At 50.4% G+C, this 25,458-nt stretch overlaps 1 pseudogene; it reads right to left on the reverse strand.

Moving 5' to 3' along the window:
• Window positions 1–21,716: 21,716 nt before the first annotated feature.
• LOC105697478 lies at window positions 21,717–22,217 on the reverse strand (annotated as a pseudogene).
• Window positions 22,218–25,458: the final 3,241 nt, after the last annotated feature.

Below are 25,458 nucleotides of genomic sequence, written 5' to 3' on the forward strand. Positions count from 1 at the left end.
TCCGAGCCAAGAACCCGATTCCGCTAATTTCTATCCCAAAAATGTCAGGACCTTCGTTACCATTTCTATTCCCGCCACAGTTTCGTAGATTTTCAAGAACAATCGGATGAAGTCCCCATTCTAAGGTAAGAAGCTAATTTCTCTTGATTCCGCAATTATGGACCGCCTCGTAAAGATAACGCGGATCCAAAGACTTCCAGGTCATTTTTTCGTCGTTTCGAGCTTAATCTCCGGATCTGAAAATCGGGGTCAAAAAGCCGGATATTTTTCACCGAGCAGCAATTGGAGTCGCATCTATGAGATTTCTCTGTTTGCGAGACACTCTCGGGAATCTCTCAAGAATGGGACGATTTGTCAAGTTTAGGGGTAGCACGAAAGGAGCTTAACGGCGTGACAAGTGGAATGAGGGTGGTTCAGAGAAAGAGGAAGCGAGGGACAGAGGGGAGAAGGGCCAGATGAGAAAAGGAGAGTGAACAGGGTGAAAGAGGAACAAGTAACCGAGAGGAAGTTGGCGAGAGCGAAACTTTATCGTCGCATTTTTCTCCCGCGGCATCACAATGAAACAAAATAACGCTTGACTGGATAAGAGCGAATCCCCCGGCAGTCTTTTGACAAAGGTCTCGTCGGTGGACGGTTCCATATCCTGTAAACGGCGAAATAAAAAGCGCCCCTTGCAGACCCCACTTAAACCATTCGAGGTGAAAGACGCCCTGTATCAGCCCTGCGCAATATCTCTGCAAAAAGGGACGCGACGTGCACAAGTCGTCGTAATAAAAATTATTACTGGAAAAAAATGTCTGGAACCCCCTCGAAGGGTCGCTACGGCTCCACTTCTGGTCGCGCGTTTCGGGGGGTTCGAGGAAAAAAAATGTCCTCGAACCCCAAGAATATCCTGGATCTACGTTTCGAGTCAGTCTAAATGACGTGGAAAAGATTAAGGCCTTCGCGGTGCGCTTTCGAGACGGACACCTATGCGCGACAATGCAAGCTCACCCCTCGGCTCATCCGTCTTCGTTACTTGCATTTACTTGCCTCCGGGCTCCAAAGCAGCTTCCCCTCGCCGATAAAAGCACCCGGGGCAAAGGCTGTGCCCTGTCACGATTGATTCAATTATTCCGTGATATATATCTCGCGCATCTTGCGCCGCCGCGCCGCCTTTTAATTGCCATCCGGATCTCTTTTGTTCGATAACTGCCCGGCCATTTTTCTCGCTTGCTTCTCTTCCGGCCACCCCCGTTCCTCGCCTCCTCTCGTTAATTTCTTCCTTTCTCGCCTTTACGGCGAACACTTTCGGCTAATTTTTTAATGGCGCGAGTTTTTCCGGGACGCTTGCTTAACGTTTCCTTCTGCACGCCGTGACGTACCGATGAACGACGCCATGCATTATCCTACGTCCATTTGTAACGAAAGGGTGAAGACCGGACTTCAAAGCGAATCTCAAAGTAAAACCGCTGGGAGGAAGAATATCGAGAATAATTTCGCACCGCCGACAGGCACATTCCCCGACGATGTGTCGGGCTAATTAACGATGACAATTAACGTCCTCACACTGTCCTGTCGTAACTGACAGCGCAGTTAACGCGATTCCATGCCGACATTCCAGCGATCGTTAATATTCCGGCGGCGGAGAGGCGAGGGTGTAAGCAGGAATTCGAGTAATCTCCCGAGGGATGCGACTCTGTGAAAGACTTCGAAAAGGCCTTAAAAAATGTCTGAAGCACCTATAACCAGGTAATTAAGCTCGGCGCCAAAAGGAGAAATCCGCGCCCTGGGAGAATCCGAGGAAAGTATTAACGGGCAAAAGCCGCAGCCTCCGAGTAATCCTTATGAGATCCAACGAGCACCATCTCCCTCACCCGTTCCACCCCATTGATATTTATCGGGAGTCCCCCTAGAACCGAGTCGGCTCTCGGGGATGATTTTACGCTCATTGGCAGATCGGCCATTTACGGCGTCGTGTCGTAAAGAGGACATTACGCGTTCGTCGAAGAATTATCGAGGCGCGTGGAAGGCTCTGAATTCATCCAGCCTCCTTTCAGATGAATCTCGAGATCTCCCGTCGTTCCTAAGATTTGATTCCGACCGTTCCTGGAAAGGAAACGTCGAAGCTAGCTTCGCAACCCAAGGAAATGGACTTTAAAAAAATATACACCTACGAGAGGTGTTTATACCACTTTTTTTTTTAGGGGAGGTTTTGAAATTTAAATTCGGTGTTCGAGAGACTGCGAAAATTTGCCATCGACGAGGAGTGTCTTTTGTGGCAGCGAGGGCGGAATTTACGCTCATTGGGGGATCAGGGTTTCAGAGGAGAGCGAGTCGAGTGGCGGGTTGATATACAGGTGCTAAAGTCCTTAGGAGTCTTCGGAAGGTACTCGCGGGTGCTCGTCCCGGGTACCTATCAGAAAATTGCTCTCCTTTGTGGACGAGGTAATGATTTAAAGGCAATTACACACACGGGCCGCGCTCCCCGGTTTCCTGGGATACAAAGAAACGTTTATTACCGGCAGAGCCGACGCCGCGGAAAACGGAACAGACGCGGGATCCGCCGAAGGGCCATTGTACCAGGACGAGGAAGCAAATTCAATTTCCACGAGGGATTTCGCCCTCCATTGATACGCCGACGTGCGGACGGAGTTTGCTTTCGCTGCGCCGGCATTTCGTTCTTATATTCGCTCATTTGGATGCGTCTAAGGCCGTATGATCATCTTTTATGACGCGGCCATGGACCATTCAACCCGAGAGTGCCGGATCCGCCACGTCGAATCACCGAATGATCGATGATTCTCGTCCAACCGGTAAGAAAAATCGGAAGCATCCTTGCTGGAACTTCCGAGTCCTTCTGGAGAGCGAACGAGGGCTTGGAGGAAAAAGCGAGACGAAGATGGAGGATGGAATATTCTGTGGTACAAAGTACCACGGGACGCGAATAAATGGCCAATTATATTTTTTAATATGATCTACGAATGCCTGCACGGACGCAGAAACATCTCTGGTTCTATTGAGCATTGAATTCGACGGTACCGTGCATGAAAAACGGAACGTCGGAATAAAACGAAAACAGATACGGTTTCTGGAGGAGCGGTATCTACCGGACTCGGAATTAGGTACTAGGCTCTGCCAATTTCAATACCAGTTGGGAGGAATACGGAGCGCGATGCAGTGCGATATTGGTTTCGGAATGGCGCGTAAGGGACGTCGCGTTACGATTTACGGCGGATCGTGTCCAATGAGTGCGCCACTGTTCCACTAAATATGGATTTTATGAGGCGCACTGCAGTCGAGTTCCCCGGAATTTGTCTCATCCCGTGCCCTCCAGCTCGTCTCTAAACTTTCCGCCCACACCCCAGCGAGCTTTTTCGTTGTTCGGAAATATGACGAACTGGGCAGCGCGCAGCAATTGCAACGAAATTTTGAAATTTAAGTGCCCTTTTAGATATTACGTCCTCTAAAACGCCTTACGCTTGGCATACTCAAGTTGCACTTATCCATGCGTCACGGTGGTTCAATTGAAAGTACTCTATAGACTGAAAACCCAGGAAATGGGATCGAAAAGAGAAGCTTTAAGTACCCGCGGCATTAGTCTAAATCCTTAATCACTCGGTCCATTAAGGTCCGTACACACGATCGAGCGATTCGATCGGGGCACTCGGGCCTTGAAACATCCTTCCCGGGCCATTTCCGGCCTTTCTTCTCCTTCCGATACATTTAAGACCGCTTTTGGCGCGGACTAAAGGCGTGGGTGGATTTATCGATACATACAAGTCGATGGAACGTGGAAGCCTATTTTCACATAAATGATCCCAAGGACTATCCTTGTATTTTCGAGAATATTATTCGACCCGCGATTCTCCGCATGGTTTGCAGCTCGCACTCGATCACAGGCCGGTTAACCGCGGATTAACCCGCCCCGGATTAACCTACTTCTTCTTTCATCGGTATCAAAAGAACGAGCCGAGTGAGCGAGCGCGCTCTTTACGTATTCGCGGCAATTGCACGAGAGAACGCACCGGGATAGAAAAGAAATTAGATATTACGAGGCAGAGGACGTGCACGAAGCCGGAAAAGAGGTTCAACGAGAGAAAATGGTAACCAGGACGAACCTCGATTCGGTCCTCTCGAGAGCCACTGCGGGCCTCTTACCGAAAATTGCCTCCCTGTCGATGGACATCCATCTCCCGGAATATCTTCGTTTTGACGTAACTTCCGCAATTAACGTTTTCGAAATGACACCAATGACGCCGTTCGCAGGGTCATTGAAACAGGGAATTTACGGGCGGGAGTGTAACACACTTCATCAGGCCAGTTACCCGCGAATCATCGCTGCAGGTCGTCCTGCAGAGTAGTCTATAAAATCTGAATCACTTCCCGGATATATCGCATAATCCGGACATAGGCGAGTCGCATTATGGGATCGCCGGTGGACTTTCATCCGGATTTCAATCAAAATGGACAGATTTAAGTGTTTGTTCACACATGAACAACGTTTCCGAGCAAATTGATTGGCTAGAGCGACTCCGTTTATTGCGACCATTGGAACGGTGCGATTTGAACGTCGTTTCGACCCCCTCGTCTACGGGAGCGAGATTTCCATTCACAGAAAATCCCCAATGAATTCGAATCGAAACGCTTTCGGAAAATAATTCGACTTTTTCCCGCAAAATAGGCATCCACGAAGGGTGGCTCGCGAATTCATCGCCTTGCCTCGACGTCCGCTTTAAGGGATTCGACATCCAACTTTTAGCTTAAAGTTAAGTGGATATTCAATTAAGGTTTACGGGCACGGATTAACCAGGAAACTCTAATCCTCCGCGATGGATCGTGACGGCAACTGGCAAAAGTCCTGGGATTGGAATAATGCAAGCGACGTTACGGGAGGTTTTGCTTTTACGGTAGCATGCAATTTTATAATGTCGGTTAATCCCCGGCAGGATTCAACGACAGATTTCCCCCAAGGGTGCGCCCCCCTTAGAGAAGCTGCGTTCCTCGACTATCCACCCCAGCCATCCCTTCTTGGCGAACACCCGATGCTTCTTTACACCCCATCGCAAGAATTTCTGTTAAACGTCCACATTGTCCCGCGAGTTTGGAGATTAATCAAGATGTCGGCAAGTTCGGCACTATCCGGATCCCCTATCGGACCTGCCTCTCCCCTAATGTCCCGATAGGGGTGAAGCGACTCGCCTCGCACCCTTGTATCCAGGTTCAATGGGATGTCCTGCGCGTGCCTGCGACCCTGCGTATTATCTATTCCTTCTATTGTCCTCCGTACTCTACTTGCAATGGTCGCGAATTAAGCGGGTCGATCGCGAGGTCTCCAATGGTACACGGTAGGTGGTGAGTTCCCCAGGACTCCATTGGATCTAGTACCACGTGACGATGATCCAGATCCTGCATGAATGTCCTAGATCCAGGACGAGATAAAAGTTGACAAGTCGAAGGACAAAGTCACGCGAAGGAAGAGCTATTAACCAAAATTTCTATATCAATGACCGATCACCCTCGCCACTCGGCCACCCTCTAATTTGTCAGCAAACCGACGAGCTTTCGAAGCTTTCTCCTCGGGCTAAACCCGCGATAGCTCGACAGAGGTGTGATTTGAAACTTACCGAAAACCGCAGAGCTCTTCTCGCTCCCTGATTGAATTTCGCTGCGAACGAAATTCCGTCACTGAAGCCACCCCTTGCGAATTCGTCGACCCACCGCTAACAACGTTTCGGGACTCTAATGGTGAACTTCGACGGAATTTTCGGAGTCGTGCAATTTCCCGTTGATGACGATTCTTTTAAATGGTGTTGGAAAAATTAACACAGTCAGCGTAATGAATTCCGGGGCGTGGCCTTCGCAGGGGTAGATATCTTGCGTACCTCCCGCACGTAAAAACGCAGCTGCGTGCGGATAACGAATATCTAATTTAATTAAATTTTCGCCGAGTCTCTTCAGTGGGTGATAACGTCTGGCATAAATATCTATTTCCCGCGGACGCTTTACGCCGGCTTCTACATCCCAGGGCTCGGATAAATCATTCCTGCTCGAGTACGAGAATTCCGGCGCGTGCAGCCCTTCCCGCTCAAAACACAATTCCGTGTCGTATGTACGATCGCAAATTAAACGCGTATTCCCCGACGCCACTGCAGGCGCAAAATCATTTACCTAACTAGCGAATAATGGCTCATCTCCATATTCCCATCTCGCGAGGAGATTAACGAACGACCCGGACGACGGCATCGATATTTTTGCAAAAAATATTGCCATCGCGGATCTGAGAATTTAAGAGACACCCCGAAAATTCCCACGAGAAATTCCGACCTCGAGCCATGGATTCAAATCCTATTTGTAGTAGAGTACTTTTTCCTCCCTGAGATTACATGGAATCAGCGCCCCGAAACTCCCACCTCGGACCGGAAATTCCATCCACGTCCCCAGAACCGCGCAGTTCCATAAAGGAAGGAAAATCGCGTCTTCCTGGAACCATGGACAATCCCGTCAGGAGATGGTATCCGGATAGTTTAGCTGTCAAGACCACTTGTCCAGGTGTCAAGGGAATGCGAATGAATTTTTCAAATCGCCTCGGATTGAACGCATTTCCTTTGACACTTGCTGGGAACTCACCCCTAAAGAGTCTCGAGAGCTGAAACGAGTTGGCAATTATTTTGACGAGGAATAACGAGCTATAGTTCTAAATTCTTAACTATACGGTGTCAATGATCGACGGTTAATTCCCAGAGGCGAAAGGACGAGACCATCCGCGAATGATAAATTTGCCTCCCGAGGAACGAGCCGAGGGCAGTTCACCCTTGGTCGCTCGTTTACGCGAGACCGCTCTTAAGACGGGACACATCGGAGCATCCTAGCTTAGCGATACGCTTTCCTGGCCGTTCATTAGGTTCATTATGGGCACGGCTTAATTGCGGATACGGGGGAGTCCAGGCGTTGAGTAAATCTGAATGGGAATCTTGATATGCAAACCGGAGCAAACAAACTGGGGCGCGGGAAGCATCCCTCGCCGTGGCGTTGCGAGATAACATTGTGGCACCCCCTGAACCATCTCTACAAATTGCTTCGCTCCGCTATACGTGCGCCACCTCTGGGAGCCAGACCCCCTTCTTTTCGCGGGTAATTAACAAACTTGCCCCTTCCCGAGGTCCGAGATGAGAATGGACCGAGCGACGGTCCTGGAGGAATCCTTTCGCCGCGTCTTGCGAGACAATTGGTACCGCCGGATGCATGGCTCATAAAGGGACCTGCTGCTGATGAACTTTCTCCCTGGGCGAGACGTAATGGAATACAGGATACGCCTTTGAAGCTCAATTAGAGCAGCGGTTAAATTGCAAAAATAATGGAGAACGGATGGACCGTTTGTAAGAAGCTGCCTCAAGGGACCGTCGTCAAAGACTCGAGGAAGGCAAACAGACTGGAGGAGCCATCGACGAGTATTTATGCGCGGCGGAGGGAGGGAAAACTCGGTTCTCGGTAGATTTTCGAAAAGGTTCGAACGAATGGGGTCGAATGCAAATGGCGGTCTTTGTTTCGAGGGCGCAAAGAATCGCCCGTGGTCCCTGAGCACCGGTCGGCCTGATTAACTCGACGAAGGGCGTCGAATTAGCCCTGCCCGACAAATATACACGTTTAATTAAGGCCCGGTGGAAAACCGTCTCGTGCGTGTAAAATAATAGGCTCTATTAGAGGCGGAAAAAAGACGTGCGCTCTCCCAGTAAAAGGCGGTCCTTTGTCGAGGCGTTTTAGCCCCGGACGGGGGCGAGACAAAGCGCCGGGGATTGCAAAGTTCGCGTTGGCGGCGATCGGTGCAATTACCTTCGGTGATTAAAAAGTGGGAAAGCCTGAGTGCAGCTCCCGGAGGAATTTCGAGGCCCGATGGGCGCTCTTATAATTGGGAGGAGGGTGCCAATTGTGAGCGCGTCGGATGAAGTTTCGCCGTGCTATTTCGACGAGAAGAGGCCTCGGAAATATTCCCTCTCCCCGGCGATTAATCATACACTTTTCCGGCCACGCGAGCCCACTCAAAGCTAATTATTAATTTAACCCGCGGCGGCCTGATTACCGCCGAACTATGTTAAGCGCGATCCATTATTTCGGCCATTAATCACGAAACAACGCGCGCGGCTTTTTGGCGCCCTCGCCTCCTTGGCGCCGATACAAAGACATCAAGATGGCGGCGCTTGGCCTCCGCTTCTCCGGCGCCTCTTTATTTCCGCTTTCCTTCCCGGCTGGATAAGTGTTCCGCCGTGCACGGTGTACTCCAAGCCCTCGCAAATGTATGCTCTAGGTAATATTAAGACGACGCGGGCCAGTGTGCACTCCTCTTCCAGAACCCCCTCTCCCCGCGTCATGGCTTCGTTTAACACTTTCCGGTCGGCAGGGTATTGGATTCTCACGGGGTTTGCACACCAGGCGCATGAGCGCCGAGGCCGGAAGCTGTTGACAGAGTTTCCTAGAATCGGGGCCACGAATTAAATCTCCACTATGGAGATAGTGACGAATTCCAGCTTAGGTCCCATTAAAAGTTCACCATTGCCTTGGAAAACTTCGATGAGCTCGGCTGGGTTGCAGAAGCGGCAGCCATCTTGGATTCGGCGATCGGTGGAAGCGGTTTGGCAGCTTCTGGATGGAATTCTCGAGCTATGGAAAATACCTAACGGCGGGGGCAGCTTTTGTTTGCGATTTCGATACATCTTATACCGTCTAGAGGAACGTCGCTCGATCGGAGGAAAGTCGTAAAGCACTTGGCCGCGTCGCACCCTCGCTCTTAATTCCAGCCATTATGAGAGCACGGGCGATCCCTGGCCGAGAAGTGGCGCTTTTTACGAGCATCCTAAAAATCCTATACGGCTCGCATCTCGCAGAAAATGAAGTTCCTCCCCTAATTACCGGCTCTCTCAGCGGCTGACTTCCCATTACCGAAGGCAACCCTCGCACCACGAGTCAACCCCATTACGAATCTCCACCCCCTTGGGTGTCACTCTTATTCTCTTTCACCAAAATTTATCTACCTAATTAATCGATTGCTGAATTTTACACCCCCAAAAGGGAAGGATGTTCAATCAAGGGTAGATGAACAAGAGCATCTATCGCAAGGTGCACCTATTGGTCGATTTTACTTCGAAGTTCCTTTGCCGTTCCGACACCGTAACGTTGGGTCAAGACATCGGAGATTTCGACCCCTAGGTGTAAGCAAGACCAAGGGTGGTGAACTCCTTCCTCTCGAGGGGAAGGAAAAATCGGTGTTTTCAAGTTCAAGGGAAAAGTCGGCGGCCAAGTCCTTCTCGTCTATCCTCATTGCCTCTGGTCTTCGAGGGGAACCGCCCCTCCCGACATTCCCCCTGGCACCTATCTTATCCCGCAGGAACCACCCTTTGTCCATCCAGACTCCGCACAATTTCCTCTCGCACTTCCTCGATTCGTTCCCTCTACCTCGTGGAGAACCGAACGCGGAGGGGGATTTCCGAGAAAAGCTCAGACGTCGGACGAGCTTCCCTCGGGCTCGAAGATTAGTCTTGCTTCCCTCTTCTTTCGTGTTTCCAAAGGGACCTCGGAAAATAGAAAACAATACGGTCGTCCATTATTTAGCCTTCCGAAGTGGACGAAAAGGAGAGGTCATTACGTGGCGATCCAAACGTCGGTCGTGCATTTATGCTTGGATAGATTTAAGGCTGGATGTAAAGTGGCCATTAAGTTTCCCAGCATCTGTCCAGTTTTATCTTAACCTCAAAATTCGAGCTTAATGAAAGGAAACTTCGGAAATTTTCCCCGGCGTTACTCTTTCGCCCTCGAATATAAATCCCGAGGAGTTATGAGTTTCGGTGTAACCGACGTTAAGCGCTTCCGGTGGTATTAACAACCGGCAATTTGGAGGGATTAATTCCGAAGCTGCGAGTGCCTGGGGCCGTAAAGTTTATTAATTGAATCTGAGCTGGGATTATCAGTAATAATTCACGACAATTGTCGTCGCCGGTTTAGCGGGTGGCTAAACTAAAGCGGGATCATTGCCGAAGTCCTCTGGCGGGGGCTACCATGAGAACGTAAACCAAGCCGGCTCCTCCAAGCTGCTTTAACTGCCGAAATCTCTGCATTTTTCAGCCCCGTCCACTTTCCAGACTCCGAAGACGAAGGGAACGAAAATTGCCCTCGGCTGCATTCCTCGATCATGCGTCGACGCATCGCAGAACATGCACTTCCGGCACTTTCGTCTCCTCCCTCGATTTTCCTCTCCCTCGTTTACTCGTCCTCGGCCTTCCACGATGAAGACTCAATACCACCCCCGAGGTCGGGGGAAAAGTGCAGACTCTCGGAAGCTGCAAGTAGACACTTGCCGAAAATTCGGAACTTTAACGGGGAACTTGCCAAACCCGTTTAAGGATTCTCGGGGAGACCATTACGGCTCCTCCCGTTCTTCCTCCCTCGCCCCCTGTTAGTCTTCCATTTTGAATAATTTCGGGAAATTCCGCGAAGACCAGAATGCCTGAAACTTCGACACGTGCGTGGCCAACTTCGCGAAAACTCGACGATTATCGCTCATTCCGTTCCCTCCCGAGGGAGATGCAACGCCGAAAGGGAAACGCGCGAAAACGAGATCGAAGTGACAAGATAAGTCAGTTTTCCTCATCGCGTTGAAATTTCCCGAGCTACAAGTCGACATCGGTGTCGTCGAGACTTCCTCGAAAGGGAGGGGAAGTGCAGAAATTACATTGCGAAGTTGCGATAACGCAAGAACTCGGTCGCCCCCGCCGAGCTGCCCGAAGCTTCATAAATTCGAGATTTAACGCGATTAGCTCCCTGGACGTCCTCGATCTCTAAATAATGCAAATTGACCCGAAGAACTATCCACCGATGCCGTTTACTCCCCATTTCTCGGGAAATTCTCTCCCTCCTGGATGTGACCGACTTACGAAAATTCCCTCCCCGCGCCATTTTCCGGCCATAACATCGTTTCCCCCAAGTTTAACCGAGGTTGCCGTCCTCGTTCGGCCAGGTAAGCGAAACGTGCGAAAACGGCGGAATTGCGAATTAATGTCTGTTGAAGGAACACCTTTTCGCCGATGTTAGGGATACCAGGAATTCCCCTGGTATCTCGATTGACGAAAATCAGCAATGGCCGGATCTTTTGCCCAGCTCTTTGTCAAAAGGAAAATCGTCTCCTGGAGGAAATGCAGGTCGAGGTGCCTCGGAGCTCGACGAGAAAATGTCGAAGGGAAATCGCAAAATTCCCAATCCTCGTTTGTAGCCAACTTCAGGGCTTTAAGTTCCGACAAACCCCGCATTAAGGGGCGCGGAAATGCGGGGACCGGGGGAAGAGAGGAAATGCAATTGAGATGGCGTCGCAGTGGGATGTCGCCTTATTGCGTGTTCCTCGAGAATCGATCATGCATTCTTAGGCTGCTTGCGCTATAATACCTTCTTGCCTCTTCCGATTCCGCCCCGAAGAGGCTGAATGGCCAAGAGTGCTCGAAGAACTTAAAGAGAGTCCTCCCCGACTAATTTTCAAATTTCAATTTTGTTATTTCACCTTCTCTGCACCCCTGCAAAACTGCCAGGAAATTTCTTGCGGTAGGTCAGGTGTTATTTTTTTTTTTCAAACTGCTCCGTTTTTGTCAGGGATGGCCGAGCGCTAAAGAAGAGTCCTTTCGCATCGGTATATCGATTCCAATTTCCTCGCCCACCTCTGGAATCCAATTCTAAAGTAATTTGTCCCTTATACAGTGACCTTAACGAAGGGTGAGGTTGCCCCGGAGTGACCCGCCATGGAAAAACGCAATTGCGGGACTCGATTGAAAAGAGGACAGTGGAGGCTGGGAAAGACAAAGAGCCTCGGTTCTCGACCTTCCCCGGAGATTTAATAAAAGGATTCCCTCGATCGGCCGCCAATAGCGATGGCATAATTTCGAACGGAGTGCTTAATCGATCGCCCCCGATACGGCGATCGATTCGGCTGAAAACGACGCGGAGGATCTCGATGGAGCGTTCCACGCTCCTTTACTCCGAAACGAACCCTTTTGCAAAATCTCCCTGGCGGGGCCGTAAATTTGCCATTCGATGAACGAGCCGTGATAAAGTGCAGAAACCGTTCATAAAGCCGACGATACCGCCGGTTTGAGCGAAGTGGGAAGAGATAGGGGGAAATTGGAGACCATGAAAAGTGCCACGGTATCCATTCAAAGATGATTAATAGGTCAACTTTATTAGCGCGTAATTTGTCAGATACTCGTTTGGACGGTTGGCGGCGGGTCGATAAGCCATTCCGAAGTAATTAATCGACTCCGAAACAATTCGAGGCCGTGACGGAAAGGCGCGGACGCGGGCCGAGCGGTAAACTGAAAAATGTGCCATTAACGGGCCATAAAGCAAACCGGCCCCCGATGCCTAGACTAAAAAATCTCTCCCTTTGCTTCTCTCTCCCCCGACGAGGGGAATCGACGTCGAAACTGATCTCGGCTCGGCTTGCAAAAGGGGTTGACTCTCGCGCCCGATGCGGGAATTCCGCGAAGCCATCGCTGCAATATGAGCCGATCGTAAAGGCTATATCCGGTGCCTTGTGAAACTGCACGGAAGGCGCCCAACGGCCCAGCTCGAAACGGTATTTCGCAAAGGTCTAACGAAATCACGGCAAAGTTGGCGTAGACACGGGCCAGGGTGCAACCCCGTCGACGGGGGTGCAGCGGCGCACTATTACCATTCTCCGGTGCCGTTAGTACCACCGCTAACAGGTACGCCGATAACAGGCCGCCATTATAGTTCACTAGTTTCCGGCAGTTAACGAGAGACTGAGAGAGGCAAGCCAAGCTGGCCCTCTCTTGAATACTTCAGCCCTCGAAATGCTGCCTCGACAATGCCGGCCGGTGGGTAAATCATTACTATTTCATCCCTGAACCCGTTGCGAGGTCTTGTCGAAGGCAGAGAGGACCGACCAGGCTCCTATACAGCCTGGGAAGGTCCAATCACGATAACCCGGTTAAAGATAACAATACTCATTCAAGAAGTTCAGAAAACGGCATTCTCGGTCCAGTTTGACGAGCCCGGCTAAACGTCGCAGATAATGACTAGGTTAGTGTTTCGCGCCTATATATGTTGGGCGCGAAACTCTCCCGAGTTTCTTAATTATCTACGAGTTTCATAGAATTTTTCCTCGCAATTATGGACGGCCAGAATAATTTCTGATCCATTTACAAAGTCGGGTCGAGGCTACGTCTCGAGACTTCGGCTCTCGTCGACGGACAAACGCGGCGACTTGAAATTCATGGCCCTCGTCGCGTCGCCACAATTTTCCCGGCAATTTTCCCATTCTCCCAAGACACCCTTAGCGTGGAGAGCTCTTCCGACCTTCGGAGAGGCTGCCTCCTCGGAGAAGGTGAGGAGTACGTTATCACGGTATTATAAAAGGACGTCACCGCCATCTTTATTCCCGGCGTAATTCACTCTTCCGCGGTGCCTCTGCGGCGTCTTCGTCGGCCGCGAAAATGGTGCGGGAAATGGAGAGATCCTGTAACCTGGAAAATCTCGAGGAGGAAGGGCGTCGATTGACCTCCTTTCCGGCTTTTATTTTTTTTCCCACCCCATGAGTCGCGGTTTACGGTGACGTAAATAAGCCCCGGAGTCTTCGCTTCCTCGACGGCGAAGTTTTTTTTTTCCAGAAGCGAGCGCGAATAATCCCCATAAATTATTCCGCGCCGTGGAGGAGATCCCGGTATATCGACGCCGCGGAAAAGTCGCCGCCATTTTCGGGAAAACTCGGTCGTTCGACCTGGTGGAGGGACGCTAGAGGAAGTTGCAACCCCTTCACGTGCTCCATTACCAGGGTGGACGTCGACCGAGTCTCATCAACGGGCAGACAGCGCCGTTGTCCTTTTGGTCCTCGTTTATGGGGCATCTTACCCCTGGGTATATTCCAGCCTCCCGGAGCCATTCGCGCTCATCCGTTTCCTGGCCAGGATCCTCGTCTCCGCGCTCGATTTTTTCCGCCATTACGCATTCGCGTCGCGAGGATTTTTTTCCCCGAGAAGGGTGCATCCCTTTTAATGAAATCCCGCCGTAATGAACGGATGACGGGAATTAATGAGAATTTATAAACAAGGGGAGGAGATTTTCTGACGCGTCTCGTGATCCATGCGAGGTGACGCGCCTATTCCAGGACTCTGATCCTGACTGCGCCTTGAAGCTGCATCCGCGAATATCCTCGGCCCAGGAGCTGCAAGGAGTGTTTTATGGGGAGCTTTGCAAGGGCTCCTCGAGGGCTTGGTAACTTTATTCGGGGCGGCGTGTTTTATTCGAAATCACGGTTTATTTTCCAGGGCGAACGGAATCCGGGAGATTGCGAAAAGGACGGCGACTCGCCGCGCCCGGAAGGACACGGCGTTACGGTGGACGAATGGCTCGCCAGGATTCCCCGGAAAGTAAAGGAGTTTCCTCCTCCTCTCGTCCTATACAGGACAGATTGCAATGTATTTCACGACGGTTTCGCCATTCCGATTCGCAGTCGAAGGGAATTCCGAGGCGGTAACAAGGACCGGCCCCGAATCTCCTCCCAGGACGAGACCCGATACCAGAGACTCTCGAGCCAGCTGGAAAACTTCCTGACGCGTGCCGCGGTTTTTCAGAGAAATTTTTCCCTCCTTTCAACCAACCAAAGGTCCACTCGTTTGTTTGCAATATGCACCCTCCGGCAATTGGGTCAATTTGAACCCCGAAACCCCGGCAGAAATACAGATTTTTTAGAAAAAAAAGATCTTTCCATTGTGCATCATACCGTTTTAGCAAGGTTACAGTTCGCTCTCGTTTTTTCTCCGTGGATAGAAATTTCGTTATGATTTTACGTGGCGGTTTGGTATCAAAGGGACTCAGGTGAGCGATTCTGAAGGAACGCCTCCGCGGTCGGGCTTTTATTTTGCATACCGCGAAATTGTACCTGGTCCGTATCGACAGAAGTGCATTAACGGTTTGGCAAATCGCACCGACGTGTGCGCTCGTTCGATTGGAAAAGCTGCGTAACCGGCCGTGAAAAGACAATCGTGTTGATTGAACGAATCCTTTCGCTTCGCTCGACTCGCCGTTCGATCCCGGCCATGTTCGATACTGGCGAGCGAATTTCTCTATTAACATTTCGGAACTGCAACCCATATCGCCCTCTTATCGTTCCAGATAATTCCGCCAGAATTGTGTGCAATTTCAATACTTCCATGGATAAGAAAAAAATTGAAACGAATCCAGAGGGCAGAAAAAAATTTGATGGCAGAGAAAATTTCCGAGAGACGATTTCGCACACTTTTTCGAGGGTCGGTGAGCAATCGCAACTCTCAAAAATCCAAATTCCATTTGACAATCGTAATGTCTTCGAACGGAATTTTGGGGGGAAAAGAAAAGGCACAAAACTCTCTTGGGATAGGTCATGAACAGAACACCTTCCGGGATACACCGAGGGCCGCAATTCCCACGGGTGCAGCAGACGTCGAGACAGAAATATATATTCGCGTACACGGCCGTAAAGTCGATTTCTATAGAACGTCTCACACCCTTCGAGCCCTCCTCGACTATGTCCCTTCCACTTACACGAGCTACGCCCTCGCCTTTCCTTCTTGCTCGCGTTTTTCCAATTTGGCCGCACTTAAACCGACTCGCGGAAAACGTCCACTTGACGACGCGCACTGGACATCGAAGTCAGACTTAAATTCCACTGCCAAAAGAAGCCATTTCTGCTGGCCAAGGCTGATGAAAAATTATAAAGAAATCGAGACTTTCAAATTCGATGCAAATTCGCGAGGATCTCGCGATCCATCGTTAATTTGCCTCAATTTGCAGCCTCGCAAGAAAGCTAACCCCCTGCATGCAAAATTTGGAAAAATAGCCTGCAAGAGTTACTTCTTTCTACATCAACGCTTTTCCAATTTCCCTGTACTTAAACTCGCTCGAGGAGACTTCTTTTACGGCCAGTCATTGAAAACAACATTAAATCACACTTCTTGTACTTGATGAGACATTACGCTCCAAATGCCTTACGATCTGTAATGAATTATCGGTCGATTATCGGAGTATATTCCGATTGGTTACTTGGAGTGACGGCTCGATTTGCTTCGGAGAAATAATGTTTTGCAATGAATTTTGGATGAATTTATCGGGTTAGACTTTATTCGTTTGGGTGTTATTCCAGGGAAATGTCTGAATAAGGGGTACACTCGCAAGGGTCTTTTCTGAGGGAGGATTAAAAAATTTACTCGGTGACTTAACGTCGGCGGATCTTCTTGATCGGGTGCTCCTCAGGGACGTACCGTTCATAATTTACTTCCTCCTCTTCAGAGAAGGCAGTAAATAACTTGAAGAGGCTGGTGGTTTAACAAAAAGGGAACACAAGAGCTCCGAGTTGTAAGGTGCGTTCCGGTGCAAGCAACAAGTGCCGAATGCAGACTTCCACTTGTTCAACCAAAACGAAGCCTTGCGAGATGATTCGAACGAGTGGTGTAGAACCGTTCGATCTCTAGAATAAATAATTCCGGCGCCACAAAAAATTCACCAATAGTTTTTGGATACAAAAGTCGCGATATCGATAGAACTGGACGGATGTAACAAAGAGAAGTAGCAGAGACTGAAATATTCAACGGATTGCGAAACATTAACAAACTACATCCTCATTTACAAAAGTCAAGCAATAACAATAGGGCTCTGAATATTGCCCGAAGCAAATCCCAATTACCGGAGTTACTCCCGAGGTTTTATGGATTTTTTATGTTATTTTTAAACCCGACGCCGAACCATGGACTCGCACACTTCTGAGCGGAAATAATTAAATTCTGTGAAAAAATTCCGAAAACGCGATTTGCACAAACGTGGGTGCGGAATGGACGTATTGCAATTTCACCGGATACCTGACATTGCGATCTGCCATGATTACGTGGAATTTACGGAAAGTCTTTCTCAAAACTTTCCCCCGAGTGTCTTGGAAGGCAGTCCTCAGGTGGAAAGTTATTTCGCTTCCCTTGCGGATTGTAAACCAAGAAAAAACCGAACGCCGCGAATCGGGCCATCATAATGTCGTCGTTTCGCCACCCGGCAGTGAAACTTTCAGCCGAGGAGTTAAACTTTAAGTCGGACTCAATGGAAGAACGAACTTTTTCCCCACTTCTCGGCCACCTGCCGTGCGCTGCAGTAGATTAGGAAAAAAGAGGAGGAAAATCAAGAAACGAGGGAAGAATTGGCCCCGTCGAGGGTGGTAATTGAAAACGAACTCGAAGCCGACGGAAGACTGCGGAGTCTCCCAGAAATTAATCAATTGAAGTATCCAAATCAAAGATCGCGAATACCTCCGTCTTCCTCCTCGACCAATCCAAGATGGAGGATTTACAACCGGCAATTGCACGAATCCAAAAAAATTCCGCTGCGGAAAATTTCACTCGGAGAGACAGCTGCACGTCTACGTGCAACTCGTCGCGACGCGACGTGAGCTTTTCTCGACGCGATTCGGCAAAAAAGGGGGAACGGAACGTTTCGAAAGTTCGCCACGCAACCGCATTAAAAGTAGATGAGGACGGTCCGAAGAAGCAATGGGGATTTCAGTTTAAAACTTAATTTCCATCTAATTCACCTTGGTTTCCGGCGGTATTGGAAAAGCGTGACGTAACGACCTCTGCCGCGGTTCGATCCGGAAACGGTGGCGGAGTGAAACGGAAGTTCCAGGGAGAAAGAAGGGGGCAGCTGTAAAATCTAGGCAGATACAGAGAACTCCGAGATTCCCATTTTCCGGAAGAAAAAGGGCTCCGGGATTTTTCACCGTCCGTCTCGAAAGGCTGCGCGGGGGAAAGCTGAGATGGGGAAAGAGGGAAATGTAAAGGGAGATGCCCGATAGTCATGCAGAGCAGGCTGGAAAGAACTCCCTCGAAGCGACACCAAAGCCAAACCATGAAATATCAGATTTCGTTACCTCATTATCCCGCGCGTACTCTGGATTGAAACATAATCCTGTCAAACGAAAGTATACCCAACAATGGTGCCAAAAAAAGAAATTAAATTAATTAAACAAGCCCCAGTCATAACAATTACTCCCTATTGAGCAATCCCCCGAGCTCCTCGCAATCAGGCCGCGTTACATTATTCATGCAGGGGAATCTTTCGAATCGATATCAGAAGATGTCCCGGTATCAGGATTCCATCCTCGTCTTTATCGCGTTAAAAGCTGGAGTTTGCATAATTCGAAGATCCAACGGAGTTTAGAGCTCGGGCGGTCAGTGAAGACGAAGAGCACCAACAGGGTCCATTTCGTAAATTAGTCAGAAAAAATGGGGAAACGTTCCGAATCTGCAGATTAGATCGCCTTATCCAGCAGAGGGACGTATCGGTAGTTTGCATACTCGAGAATAGGAAACGGATCTCGACTTGGCCCGACCGCTCGTCAATTTCCGATTCTCGGCGAGCGGAGTTTGTTCGCCGAAGCCGCAGACCGGCCAACAAACGACTTCCGGATCGGACGGTTGGATTTCCAGAGTCGAGCGGTTCGCATGTTTCGCAGCTTCCGGGGGAAGCAGCTTTATTTTCTCCCGGAGCCAGTCGGCGCCCGATCGTCCCTGACAGGAATTTCACGGGTTTATCCGCGCATTTCCACCCCGCCGAAAGTTCAATTGACAATGCAGATAAATGAAGAGCTTAAAACAACAATCGGCCATCCCCCGCCCGGACCAACCGGCGAATTCGGCGACGCCGGTTTGCCCGTCAACAAAAAGTCGCAGCTACTTGACCCGCCATTGTGGCAAGAAAATTTTCCACTCTCGCAAATTCATATATCGCTCGCAATTTGCAATCAACGCGGCTCGAAATTTCGTGCCGAAGACGCCAGTTCCCTGGCGCTCGGATAAGCGAAATGGAACCATTTTCCGTGAGGAAGACAATACCACAAGGATAACTTCCCTTTGCCAGGAAGGGTCTAAAACGGGTTGCGGGTAGTCGTCCGGAAATCCAGATAGCCCCTTGCTGTTCAAAGCTCCGCGAATTATAACCAAATTGTCGCCGTATTGCTACGAGGCTGCTCGCACTTCCTGACTGATTAATTCTCTAAAGTAGCGAGACGTACCCCACGACTGTCGTTCCTTAGAGCTTGTATCTGTGAAATAAATGGAAAACGCACGTAAAAACATTAAACGGTCAAATTCACCCCTTTACTGGATTTTAACTCTATATATAGATTCAATTTCTACCCATTTCACCGAAAATCTCTAAATTTCAACGCCTTTTACCACGTTTCGCTAATTAGCAGAGTGCCGGCCAAGTTCCAGCTAAAATCCCGCTGCTTACCGTGGACGCGCTTATCACGTGGCACGGTGACGCGATAAGACACCGCGGGCACTCCCACTTCCAGCTCGTTATCCAAATGAATTCGTGTCAGTGGATAATTAGGTAGAACTAGGAGTCCCTGTAAACGAGGAGGATCACAACGTTCCCCGGGGAGGAAACCTTCGCGACGCCATGGCGAGAAACAACGGCGAAGAGGCAAAAGAGCCACTTCCGGCTAATGCCCCACCGACTCGTCAAACGTCCGCCTTCCGGCGTCACTTCCGGCCTCGTGGGATGGAGGGAAGGATATCGATTTATTTAAATGCGAGCCCCGGCTCTGTAACGTCGGTTCTCGGATTCGAGGCGAATTCCCTCGTCAAGTTCCCGACCCTGGGAAGGGAGGTCGAAAGAGCATGGGTCGGTCAAACGAGGAGGAGCTTTCTCTCTCCGAAAGCTCCGAAAGTTCGCCTCTGTGCGGTCCACAATGCCGTTTCGCTCCTGGGATTACGGGGATGTATGCAAATAACCGACTGTCGAGATGCGTAGCTAATCCGCGCCCTGGAAAATGGAAGTCAGTTTAAGAGCCGGCGAGACCTCGAAAGAGTGGACAGCTCCAGGGAAAGAGGACGTCCCTCTCTGTTCATCCCGAGGGACCGCCATTTCCAGTCCCTTTGCCACCCCACTTGCCGACCGCGATATTAAACAAAGATTTGCCCTCGTGTTTCCTGCCATTAGGTCGAAGGAAATTCCATTTTCGCCATTTCCTCGAACGCGTCCCCTCTTCGTCCTTTCCTCTCTAGGCCTTCTCGAGCCTCGCGAGCTTGACGCCAATTCCTACGGTACATATCCATGTATTAACATGGCCTGCATGTACGGATGTATCTCCCAGAACTTCTGCACCGCATGAAATTTACATACAGGTAGATTAAGGTGCGTACACTAGTATGCGCGGATATTCATAGGTGCATTACACTTATGACGCCACACACATGACTTCGTCGTCCCTCGTGTCATTTGAATCCACCCTTCAATACATTCCAATTTAACCTCATAAAATCAATAAAACCCCAAAATTTCCCACCATTTTTTTTTTTTTACTTACGACCAATGATTTAATATACTAATTTCTTAAATAGCCACAAAAATGCCGAAATCCAGAGAACTTTCCGCCCGATCGAATGTTGAAACCACCGAGCACCTCCCAAACGAGCGAACCACTCGACGCGTACGTTCCCATGGATTAACGAGCGCGTTTCGAAGCCAATTCGCAACTTCGGTAATTTCATCTTCTCGTTCGAGACGAGCTCCGCGCCGCACCTGTGAATCGCGTCCGAGTAAAGCGGGAAAGGTGCAAAAGTCAAGCGAGACCTGGGTTTATCGTCGAACTTGAGACCACCGAGGTATACTTTATCGCGCCTCGAATTGACGCGAGCCCTCGATACTTTCTGTTAATCAAATCCTTGAAACGAGCCCATCGATACCCAAGGTGCGGGAAATCGCCGATATTCCGAAACGATGACGAGTCTTGCCTGGCTCGGATAACTAAATATGCGAACGATCACATCTCGCGGCATAAATAAATCCCTCGGTGGAAACGGCCAACGCGAAGGAAACGAGAGGGGCTTTCGGATAAAGTCGCATCAGCGGGCAGGATCGTTCCGGCGATTAATGCTAAGGCTCCGTAAAGCTCGAGCACAGGCTGGTCCGGTTCTTAAAAGCGAGGCGTAAGTATGTCGCGTCGCGCGCTTTAATTAAGCGTTTAGTACCCTCGACGTAGCGAGGGGTACTTTATTTACGCACTGCTCCATATGTCGCGGACGAGGTTTTATACGCGTCCTGCAAATTAGCCCAGACCACCCTCGAGCCGTCGCGGACGACACGCAGATCGGTTTATTAAGCCGAGATCCAGAGGGGCGGTGTTACGATCGAGGGGGGCGATTTTCAATTCTTGTTCCCAGGGGAGGGCACAAAGGCCGGGGACGCCACTCGAGCTTGCGTTACGCGAGAGCGATCCAACATTTTGCGGAAGAGCCGGGATTGGACCTCATCGAGGAGTCTCCCGACGGGTGGAGGAAGGCTCGCAGGTCGTTAGCGAAGGCCGCGTGCAACGCGAAATTGAGTACACTTGCGGGGTATATTCCTTGCACTAGAGGCGCCCACGGCCGAGTGGCGAGTACTCGAGTGAGCACACATGCGGATCGAGATCTTTCGGCTCGCGGGGCGAGGAAAGAGCTCTCGAGAACGAGCCCGAGGGTGCTTATCCCGTTGCTTTAGCGTTTCGAAACCGCCGGGACTCCGGCGACGGAGTCGCCCGAGTGGTCCTTCCGGCTCGACCACCGTTCGCGCCCGAGCGGCTTCGCCATGTTGGCTTCTTCGCCTAGGCCCATGGATCCGCGAATTGGCCCCAACGCAACAACCAGCTCGAAAACTCGTACATCTCGATAACTTGAGGGGATTTAATATTTTAGTTTCTCGGAAAAGTTCAAATCGCCAAACTCATGGTACTCCCGGCGTTCTTGGATGACGTCCTTGATGTAGGGATCCAGATACCGGTACGCCAGGTCCTCCTCGAAAGTGATCCACTTTTCCTGCGGTAGGACCTTCCTCAGCATGCTCAGGTGATGAGCTCGCATGAGTCTGCGGAGGAAATTCGGATAGAGGGCGAATAAGATGATCGTCACCTGAATTGACGGATTGATTAGGAGGTACCTGAAATTTCTGGCATCTACCATCTCAGGGGGCAGCCGATCCACCGCTTCCTGGACGTACGAGATGTCCGTGTTGATGATATCGTGGGCGAACAGTCCGTACTGGTTGAACCCCGACCAGCTGAAGCAGAGTTTCCGGAGCTTCTTCCCGAAAGACAGGACCTCGGACTTCTTGCGATCTTGCTCGGGCGTCGAATAATTCCGGAATACCCTCGGAATAATTAATTTCGAGGCATCGAGGACTCTCATGGTTATGGCTTTGACGCGAGCGAGAGGGCGAGATCGATAAACTTTGATCTTCGGCTGTTTGGGACCTTGCTACCCTGTGTCCAATATCGGCGACACGCACGTATCGCGAATGTCCCATTGTTTCGGGGTATCAGGCGCTAGCTGGATATACATACTTTACAGCGGCGTATGGGAAGGACATGTACCGAGCGCCTAGGCTGGGACCCAAAGAGTACCTATAGGGTACCTAGAGCGTACCTACAGAGTATCCATGGAATATCCCCCGCGTCCAAAGTGCACCTTCGAAGATAATCCCGATTGCCGGCCATTCCGCGACGCGTAAACCGCAACCGACCGCCGCAGGCTCGACAGATAGGAAATGCTCGAAAGAGGCCGTCGCGAGAAGAAGTCGATCGCTTACCTTTAAGTCGGAAGTCGCCCTCTTCAGGGCCGACCCAAATCCTGAAGCGGTCTCAAAGCCTCTCGCATGCCATTACGAGAGACAATGCAGCGGCGCCCAGCCTCCCCGCAAACACGGCCCACATTTCCTGCGCCGCGACGCCGGGCGAAGCCTAACGTTCCGCAAACATTCCGCCAAGGCAAAGGACCCGCGACTTTCTTCCGCGTCGAGTCGGAACCTCACGGATCGTCTCGGTGCATAAAACGCTTGGACGACCCCGGCTGCGATTTGCAGCGCTCTCAGCCCTTTGGCGCGCGTCGAGAGAGAATCCCAACGTTTCTCAAAGATGAGGAAAATGGGAAGGACGACTTCCCCGTGCGGTACTCCGAGGGCATCTTCTCGGTCCTCGTCTCGGTCTGACGGTAAACCGTCCAGGCCAAAATATACCAAACACAATTTCCGGATGCAGGACGCGCCAGGGACAGAAAATGGACGCGCCTCCCCTTCGCCGTTTTGTCGGCAAAATTTCCTTCGCATTCGTCGGACGTCCTCGTGACCCGAGGTCGATCCTGACGAGGCGATTTTTTCCTGCAAGATGTCACACAACTGGAGGACGTACCTTCTTGCTGGAATGCGTTTTCTGAACACGTGTCGCTTTTTACGTATTTTTAGAAAGGGATGATGCAGTCTTCTCTAGAGTCCTGCCTATCCCTTTGAGAACAGCTTTTTACGGTATCCTGGGATCGTTCAGGGCTCCTGGGTCGTTCAAAGTCCCTGGTCCAAGTTTTCCAAACTCTCCGGAAGATCCTGGGAAGCAGAGTTCCAGGAGAACTTGGTTACCCGTTATGACCGATCTTCCAGTATCCAGTTTCTAGTCTTCGGTCGGTCCTTCAAGGCTAGATCTCGCAAAGGGCGTCGGTCGACTCGAACATCCGGACTTTTTGCCGCGAGAGACCTTCGGTTCGATATCTCGATTTCACCCTGTCGTCCTCGTAAAACATCCAACTGGAAGGACTGGTTACGGAGGTCCCGTTTTATGGAGAGGTCGTTCTCGAGCTTTGACCCGTCGGTGCTTCCGACTCTACAGGGGTCAGGGTGTACTGGTTAAATGCTTATTGGATTTCACCTAGCCAATGTTTGAACGAAGGAGTCCTTGATACTCGTAAAGGCTGAAATTAATCGCGATAAATTCTCGCGAGCCATTTGTATCGAAATATCCGTCGATAGAGCCCGTCGCGAAAAAGTCATTATTTCTTGCCGATGAAATTCCTGAAGAGCCATGCCTGCTGTCCTTACCTTCTCGCCCTCTCTTTCAACAAACTAAATGCAACTATTTGCCGCACTTTCATTCTCCCGGCGTTAATAATATACCAAGCTGGATATTACGGTATAAATCCCGCGGGTTCCATAAAACGAGAGGTACCCGAAGCACTGTTTGGAATGAGGTCCAGCACCGAGCTGGACGTCAGAAACGGACACGGTCAATGAGCCGTAAAGTAAGAGAACGAGCGACTCGTGAAGTTTACGTTGTAAAGAAGGAGAGACGTAAACCTGGACTTTCTCTAACCAGGAATAAAAGGCAGAGAGTGGCCGGGATGGCCCCCATTTTCTTTTGTATCGACAAGAGCACATTGTTTTCGCGAAAGAATTCCCATCTCGGGTGCTAATGTCCATACGGAGCTTTCACTACCTCTGGACTAACTTCCATGGCGTAGGAAATTGCAGACATTGTCGCGTTATAACATAAAAAATAGAGATCCTTAATGCGACGAGCTGGAATTACGTTCAACGTCTCCAGATTTTCTAAAATTTACCGTCGATGCAAAATGGCGGCAGACACGGGAAAGTAGGTGGAAGAATAAATTCTTTTCGAGGTCGATTCGAGGGATGAGAGCAGACATCGAGTGATCGGTCGAGCGTAATTCAGCGCTAAAGTTCGATGAAAGAGCAGTGAGCGGTAAAGCACTTGGTAAAACGGTCGTAAACTAGCGGGATCCGCCGGCGGAGATTAAGACCATTCTTCGGAGGATGCACGAAAGCTTTTCGGGTCGGTCGCCCGGCTTTCGGCCGCAGACGCGGTCATTTTCTCGAAATCTCCGAAAAATGAGAGCTAATCGCCTTAAGGTTCGAGCCTCTCACTGGAGCTGGCAAAGAGACTCGCGGAGGAGATCCAATTTTCTTCGTACCAATCAGAGCCGCCTTGTCTCGGAAGCTTTCGGCCCCTTCAAAGAGCTTTCACGGACCTACCAGAAAGGCGCCGATCCTGTCTTACGGGTCACGTTTCCCTTCGATCGCTACGGTCCGTCGTTCACCGAGCTAATTGTCAACGATCCTTGAAGGAGCCTGATAGAATCTCGTCGCGGAATCTCCGCAAATGGGGAGCACTCGCGCCGACCAAAGGGCTGCTAAATTGTGCGGGAAGGGGGCGGTTTATTCGGTGATCCAGGAGCTTTTGTCCCAAGTGGTGAGAGCTTCGTCGGGCAGTGTCGAAGCGTGTTTGCTCTACAAGCAAAATCGTTAATGTAACGAGGACTAATTGTCCCCGGGGCAAAAAGTATACCTCGACGTCCAGGAGTCGAAGTCATCTACCGGGGTGCTTAAACCGAGAGCAATTTTTCCCTCGACTCCGCCGCTTCCTCCGCAACATCTCCGATTAAAATAAGCATTAAATATGGATCGAAGGAGCGAGGAGCGAATACTCTCGCGATAATGTACCTCATTAAAGTTTGCCGAGTCGCGACTTTCCGGAGCGGGAGCGAAATAGAGCGCAATTTTGCCGACGAAGTTACCCCGAGAGGTGTTAACGCTTCTTCCCCGGTTTCTCGCAATCGCGGGGAAAGAGGGCGAACTTCCTGGCAAATA

The sequence above is a fragment of the Orussus abietinus genome, unplaced genomic scaffold, assembly GCF_000612105.2.
Source record: "Orussus abietinus isolate OABI.00-Male unplaced genomic scaffold, Oabi_2.0 scaffold21, whole genome shotgun sequence".
Classification (NCBI taxonomy): Eukaryota; Metazoa; Arthropoda; class Insecta; order Hymenoptera; family Orussidae; genus Orussus; species Orussus abietinus.